Genomic DNA, 8,740 nt, shown 5'->3' with positions numbered 1-8,740 from the left:
TATAAAAAAGTATTGTTTTATTTTTTGCCACTTTTTTCTACAATTGTTTTTTTTTAAAAAAAACTGAAATTTTTTTTGTTAATTATTTTTTTATCTCTTGTTTTCACCTCAAGTTTCTGTAAAATGTAGCGAATTTTTAAGTGTATTTGTATACATGATTCTGTTTTATTTATTATTACTTTATTATCGTTTTTTTTTTTTGTTTAATTGACAGCGTTCAATTTTATTATTTGTGCTTTCATTCACGTTTGTTTATTGTAATTAAAACCATGTGTCAGAATTAAATGTAAAAAATTCCAACTGGTTTGTTTATTTTTCGCAAAGAGTAGTTTGTGAAAGAGAGAGTTGTTTAAAAAGCACCACAAAGTAAGAGCAAATTGCAATTGCATCAAATTTATAATATTCAAGAGTAAAATAATTTTTTGAGAATTTGCATAAATGCCGGTGGTTAAATGGTCGATAGGAAATATAGTACTACTTACCAGTTATGTGATTTGTAGGCCGTAGATCCAAATTGTATCAGATTTAACCCCATTTTCTCAAGCTCTGGTTATTTTTTTATCGTGACGATAATTTGACAGTTCTCATAACAAAAAAATTTTAATTGGAGGTTTATCGTTACGAAAAACGATAACCAGATATTGAGAAAATGGGGGTTAGTTCCTAATTCATTTTATGAAGATTTGAGTGAAATTCTGCTAAAATGGTAAATTTTCATAAATAAAATAATGTAGAAATAATTAAGAATATTTCAATTTTTTATTTCGTGTAGTTATTTAATAGAAATTCAATTTCAAAGCAATCTTAAGTTCAATTTATTCTCAGTTAAACTATAACTCAATAAAAGGCTATGAAACAATAAAATTTGACACCCATTAACACGAAGTCTGGTTATGTTTTAACTAATTGTTATACTGTCGGTTTAAATTATTTTTGTATGAAAACTGTCAGTTTAACCAGACTTATTGTTAATTGGGGTTAAAATACAATTTTTATTAACCTAAGTACAATATTGAAAATCTAATTTATCAATCCGAACAGATACAGTTTGAGCAGCATTAGTTTCATATTATTGGCACATTGAGGGCCGGGGTTTGACTTGAAGATAAAATTTCAAGTTATAATCAGATTAGTTAATCTAAAAACAAAAATAAACTAACTTTAATCCACTTTAATGTTCTGGTTTAAACTTCGCAATATTAACATGCTTAACGTCAGAAAATGTCACATTTTTTGTCAAAACAGTGAGTAAAATATGAAAAGAAAAAGTAAAATATTAATAAGAAAAAGAAGAAAAATGTGAAGAAAAAATGCAAAAAACTAATTAAACAAAAAAGCTGTTTAATATATTTTCCAGTCACTTAAAACTTCTTTAGCACTGGAATGATCCATTTCACACACAATTCAAGATATTAATCCGCCAATATTGGACGCTTAAACTGTCAAATAAAACAAAATAATCGACAACCCAAAAACAGCATCCGTAGATTAAACTTAATTTAATCTCCAATCTCAAAAAAAACCTGTCTGAGGGCATCATAATCAGTATGGGCGGATTTATACGTCCAAATACCATGTAGACTATCCGAATCACACATTTCGATTTGTTAGGGCATATTTTTGCATATTTTAATAATGCATATTTTGTTATATTTGCCTTCAAAATGCTTATTAATAAGCATATTTTCGCATAAAGGCGTTAAAACTATTGAACCCATTTTGGGAAAATTTATACATCAATTAAAGGGGGGTCAGACGGCATGTATTGCTTGTGTTTTGTGCCATGTATTGGGACATTTTTCCATATGTAAACATATACATACCGTGTGATCCATATGAAACTTTATGTATGTAAAATACATGTGTATTACTCGTGACATTTTTGGCAATTAGAGCATGTTCTATTTTCGTGTGTATAACAGAGTTGTATTTTGAAATACAACACTGTGTGAGTGCAAAATAAAAAAAACAAAACAAAAAAGAGTAAAGAAAAATCATAACAAAATTAATTTCATTGCATTAAATATATATATTATGATTTAAAAATGTTTTAAATAAATATATTGTTAAAAACAACAAACATATAAACTAATAGAGGTTATGTCACATGCAATTACATATGTACGTTTGAACGTGGAAATTATGAATCATATGTATAACGTGAATTTTGACATACACATGGAATTCCATATGTATCGAATACATGTCCCAATACACAAGCAATACATGCCGTCTGACCCCCCTATTAGGCATTACGAAACGAAAATTCTTTCGAATTGAATGTATTTTCAAGGGTAAATCGAAGTGACAATTTTTTTAGATTTTTAAAAGCGAAACCATGGTTTTGAAATATTTCGGTTATTTGAAAACTCTAGCTTAAAGTAGATACGAATATTCAATTTATGTCTATAAAATGTATTCTACGCACAACATTCAAAAACCTAAATTTTGTATGCATTTTTGCAGATAAAATATGTAATATGTAATTAATTTTGATAAACACATTGTGACTAAAGTTACGCATTTTCTGTAATTTTACATTAAAAATTACTCATTTTATACTATGTAGTACATTTACATGCATTTGTATACATTCTTGGTGAAATTATCTTCGTTAATAAATCATAATTGAAAATAATAAAAAGAAATCATAATTTAACATGAATTATTTTATCAGTTGAGTAATAAGGAACAAAATAATTTTACTTGTATTCTTATATGTATGAATACATGGAGCATATAAATAATAAACTAAAGATTAGTTTTTTGTTTTCAACTTTTAAAATCTTAATTTATTATTTAAAATGGTAGAGTCATTTCATAAAAGCTTTTTATTAAGATTGTATTTTCGTAAAAAATACAATATTTTTGACAAAAATATTTCTTATGTTTGTTAGTTATTTGATGATTTCAGCTTCTAAGGAAAACTACTATAATAGTGTAGTTATGTTATAATGATCTTGAATTCCAACATTTTAATAAACAAATTTTATTGTTATATGTTATAAGAAAAATACTAGACACAAATCGATACATAATTTCAGCAAGATTGGGATTGAAGGTTAATTTATGATTTGTTTGGTTAACGATTTTTAATAAAATTGGTTGAAATTCAAGTAACTTTGTTATGAAATTAAACATGCTTCATCTTGGGTAGTCATTAAAAACGCATGTAACATTTTAGCCAAGTACACAATCTATTTCCGTTTATAATTTCTACAATATAAATTTGCTACCTTTTGAAATGAAACGAAAAATTTCAATAAAAAACCTTTACTCTTCTGAATTCGAATATATTTGGTATAGATATTTTTCATGGCCATACAAAAAAAGTTCACTTTATTTTGGTTTTTATATATGTAGCTTCCAAGTTCATATTTTTTAATAGATGCGTGCTTTTAGAACAGTTAGTCAGTTGCGACGCGAAAGCAAGTTCGATGCGAAAGCTAAATACGATAAGAATTAGGGTTCGACCTTTCGACTTTTTCCGTTTTTTAAAAAGTCGACTTTTCGAACTTTCGACTTTTTATTTAAATCGACTTTTTTAGATTATTTTCGACTTTTTTAGACTATTTCCGACTTTCCGACTATTTTCAACTTTTTACCATTTCTTGTAACAATGCGTCTTTTGTAATGTTTAGCAATAAAAATTAAATTTATCAAGGCGATAATAGTTAGAAGAACGTTGTGTAGAAAAAAGCTTTAATTTATAAACATTTATTTATTATTTATATTAGCATACACTACAAAAAATGCAAGTGTACCAAATTGTAATAGTTTTAGTATAATAACTATTCGACATTTTTCGACTTTTATCGACTATTTTCGACTTTTACCGACTATTCGACTTTTTTCGACTTTTATCGACTATTTTCGACTTTTATCGACTATTCGACTTTTTTCGACCTTTGAGATAACATAATCGATTGTTCGACTTTTTTCCGACCAAAAAGTCGATTTCGACTTTTTTCAGCAAAAAGTCGATTGTTCGAACAATCGAACAATCGACTTATAGAACCCTAATAAGAATACAATTTAGTACTCTGTATCGTCTCCGCAAACGCTTTCGCAAAATAAGTTGACAAATAAGCAACACTGGCCCACTAAATACGCTATAGCAAAATGAAATGTCAAAACTTGTAAATAAAAGCATTTTAAACAAAGTTTTGGTGCGATGCGAAAACGCAATAAAGGAAAGGGTACCAATTGTTCAATTAGGTACCATTTTTCTTTCATAGCAATAGAGAGTAACGCCCCCGATTTTATTATTTTAGATTTCATATTAAAGCTAATGAATCTTCGATTTAAATTTTTTTCTATTACAAAGCTATATATTCGATTGGGTTTTATTGTAGTAAAAAAGATCCTACCCATAGAATAAACACATAGAACGGAAGGAGAGAGTAATATATATGGAAAAATTACTCTCTTTTCACACATACGGGTGATACAATAACAAAATACATGCAATACATTCTCATGAATTAGGTTTTTGACAACAGACTTAGGTTTTTGGCTCTCAGTTACCTATCTAGTTGTTGTCTATGATCCTAACCTTCACCAAAAGTATACTTTAATATAAAGATTGAAAATATTTTTTGGTGAAAAGAAATTTGTATTAAAAAAATCAAAATTTATTGGATATAAATCTGGCATTTCTAAACGACTGATCCGATTGGAATAAAATGGGCCCTACAAATGCTCCAGGAGCTGCGCTATGTGGACTCAAAGTCGAAGGTACTCCGACATGTAAAATGTTTAAACACGTGCCATTTTTTCAAAGATTTTTATATTTTTGGAAAACTCTCGGCGGCGTGAGCTATTTATCTCTTATAATTTCCGAGTTATTGGCATTTCAAAATTAAAATTATAAAATGTTGCCATAACATGGTCTGCTCTTTTTAAAATAAATACTTTTGGACAGAATGAACTCGAATGGACTGTTAAACAACTATATTAATAATAATATTATAAAAAATTTACAGCAATATCAATTATGGATCCAAAAATAAACGATTTTAAATTAAAAAATTCAAAAAAATAGTCGATTTTTGCTGTTTTTTGTGCGAAAAGGAAAAAAAAACTTTCATTAAGAACATAGTATAACAATTTTATGTTTTTCTGTAAGGTATCTTACGAAGAATATTTTGGTATTTGACCTATTTTTTATCAAATTTTAAACTTTGTGCCACATGATCCCAAAGCTGGGATCAAACAACGGAAAGCAACTTTGGAAACCTTGATGTGTTCCCTATTTATCCCCAAAGTATTTTCCAAGCCCCGAAGGAAATGTTGATCCAATGGGCAAAATTGTAAAAAATACCATTTTTGGAATGGAATTTCTTTTGGACAAGTTTATTTTACACTTTCTTATTTAGAATGACAAATTTAAAAAACGTTGGAAATTTCATAGAATTTTGTTAATAAATATTTTATTACTTATTTATTGAGTTTCTAAAACTTAAATTTGTATAAAAATTTTAATAGAATTGCATATATTAGGAACAATTTGATTCACATTTATTCCGAACTAATTTTTTTAGTTTAGATAAGTTAATTTTTGGTCTTACAAAAAAAAATCTAGTCAATAACTCAATTAGAATCAAAAATATGATACTTTAAAACTCCGTTGTAATATTGTACTTTTTTTATAAATTTTCTTAATTCAACAACAAGTCAATGGTTCTGACTAGTCACATCCAGATCGGACCAGCCGTTTAGAAATGCCAGATTTATTTCTAAAAGATTTTAATTCTGCCCTACTATGAATCGTTGGAGAGATCTTTGAAATATCTATCATATTGTCTATATTAATGACTTAGTAATGCAGATATAGATGAAAATCGAGGTAGTCTTATTTTCTCAGCAATTGTGGACCGAAACCGGGTCTATAGCGGATATATTGACTGATTTCAACAAACAATTCGCTTAAGTGAAATGATAATTAAGTCGAAGGATACTTCCATTTTGATATAAAAAATTAGTAAAAATCTATATAGACATTTAAATCAAGCCGTGTTAAATATGTGAGAGCTTATCGATGTCCCTACCTGTTTATAGAAGACTAAGTTTATAAAAATCGGACAACTAATTACATATTGTACTTGAATTCAAATATAACGATTTTAAGGGCTGATTTAAAAGTAGCATAATGCTTTCAAATAACAGTGCTGTAATAGCAAACTGTAACATATCTGTGGGCATTATTAAATAAAAGCTTTCAGTTGATCATTGATCGTATGTTGGTAACGCTGTTTGCTGCGACCGTATATTCGAATTCGAATATTCAGTTAAAGAACATTGTAGAAATAGAGCTTTCTAGATGGTAATTCAGTGTTATAAATAGTGGCAGAGGTTGCAGTCGTGAGTCAGTATATCAGAAACGCTATTGGAAGAAACATAAACTGAGTGCCTTAAAGTGAGCTGTGTTTTGTTTGATAAACAAATTAAGCTTTGTTGTTGTGTGGAAAAATTTCTGCTTAATTTTAGCACTTTTATTAGAAACATTGAGTGACTATTTAATTCTGTTGTTGTACATTTTAAATAAATAAAGAGTTGTTACAATTTTTAAACTGCTAAACGGCTTTTATTTGCAATCAAAAGTATCCGGTTTATTTAAAGGAAATAAACTAACGTTTTGAAAAGGTTAAAACGTGACAATATGTAGATATGCCCAAAAATATATTTTTTTGAATAAGGAAATGTTCATTATTTCGAGATTCATATATGGTCCCACTCTAAATTTTGTATGTGTTATTATCCATGCAAGTGCTTATAGAACATTCTTTAGATTCTCTTTTTCTGCGATATCATTTGTTCAACGCAATTTTTTGAGTCAATAGCCTATGTTCTACAGAAAATGATTTTTAGGAAAATATATTCACAGAGAAAACAGATTCGTAATGGCAACCGAATTTGTTGCAAATCTAATGATGCGGTTCAGATGAGAAAATCAATTAATAGGGAAGAATTTCGGTTGAAACAACCAAACTTTTGTTACCACAACTACAAAATTCACCACGGCAGAATCATTCGATTGGCAACAATTTCGGTTCCTACTACGAATTTGTTTTCTCTCATTACTATGAGACCAATATTGTAAAAATAGGATAAGCGTTTAAAAAGTTATATATAATTGAAATTGAGCGATTTTACATCATTCTTAAATAAAATTTGAACTTCGATAAGAAACAAAACAAAGCTAATTGAAAATGTTTGAGAAACTTAATAATATTGTATGACCATAAAGAACTTGTGTATTAAGTTTTAAAAAATTTGAAACAGGTATTTGATTTCTACCACATTTATTAATGATCCTTATATGAGAGATGTCGCTATAACGATCGTCCTTTGATGAACTGATACTTCGCCTACAATTAGGATCTTAATTATGGGAACAATTAGAAATTTATAAAATTTCTTTAAAAAAAACAATTAATAATTGCTTCAAGCTTCAAGGTGCAACACTGAGATTGTTATTTAGCGTTATGACGACAACTATTATGACTTTCTCAATTTCAAGGTATTGAATTCAAAAAACCTACCTTATATCATGCAATAATAAAAATCTAAATAAAGATACTAGCTAAAAGTAAGTATATCTGAATATTTACATATAAAGAAAGTATTAAATACATGATTATCAGATGGTAACATTATGTATTAAGCAAAAAGTTTAATGATCTTTTCTTGCCAGAAAACTAAAGCAACAAAATATTATTTAAACAAAACAACAACAAAAAATATGTACATGAAATTATGGCTTAAAACAATTATATACATCAACAAACCGTTAAAACGATGATGTAGATTTCTAGAAAAAGAAAAACCACAGCAGAAGAAACAAGTTTCAGCCAGCACCAGCCACTTTTATTTTCATTGATTCCACTTCTACGAGCACATCTTCATTCAGCAAAACAAGCTTGTTTTCATGCAACTTAAAGCGCAACCAGGAGGATGAATGGCCGGCCACAAACGACTACAATTTAGTTATTATGATCATTTCCATTTGAGAAGGCCAAAAAGATTTTAACAAAAAACATTTTAAAAGAGTATTAAGACATGATTGTGATTGTGGTGAAAAAAAGCTTTTAATTGCAGACAATGTCATTTAAAGCCACAAACAAATATGAAAAAGTCGTATATGGGTCAAGTAAAAATTCTAGGAATTCATGTTTAAAATAAACAAATTTTTCTGAAAAAGGCACACTTTAAAGTTATGTTCACATGGTTCAGATATTTCTTGAATTAAGTGTGCGCACTAACATAAAGATTTTCAAATTTTCATTATTTAATTAAAGATCTCAGTAGAAGACAGTTATTATACTGATTGTCCTTACTGCAGGTTCAGATGGTAATGATTTTCCTCTCTCTTTTATAAACTCAAAACTTGTTGAACAATAATTCTGTATAATCAAAACTACTAGTCCGATTGTAAAATGGTCTACAAACAAATCGTACAAGAGAACACAAGCTTTCAGAAAATGAAATTAGTGATCACTTTATTAGAATACAATGTGAGATACAGGATGTCAAAATTGACGACCACATTTAGTTTGCAAAGGTTTGTATAGCTCGTAACTTGTACAAATATAACGCCAAATTATTCAAATAAATATCGACTAAAATGTTGGAATTTTTTGTCGTATAATGTTTGTTTTATTTTAAAACTTTGCATATAAATTTAATCTAAAAGGATTAATTTAAATTTACAATTTGACCTAAAAATACAAAGTAATTT

This window comes from Calliphora vicina, chromosome 4 (assembly GCF_958450345.1).
Source record: "Calliphora vicina chromosome 4, idCalVici1.1, whole genome shotgun sequence".
In the NCBI taxonomy this organism is placed as follows: Eukaryota; Metazoa; Arthropoda; class Insecta; order Diptera; family Calliphoridae; genus Calliphora; species Calliphora vicina.
The sequence above is the reverse complement of the archived record's forward strand: the minus strand, read 5'-3'. Positions refer to the sequence as shown.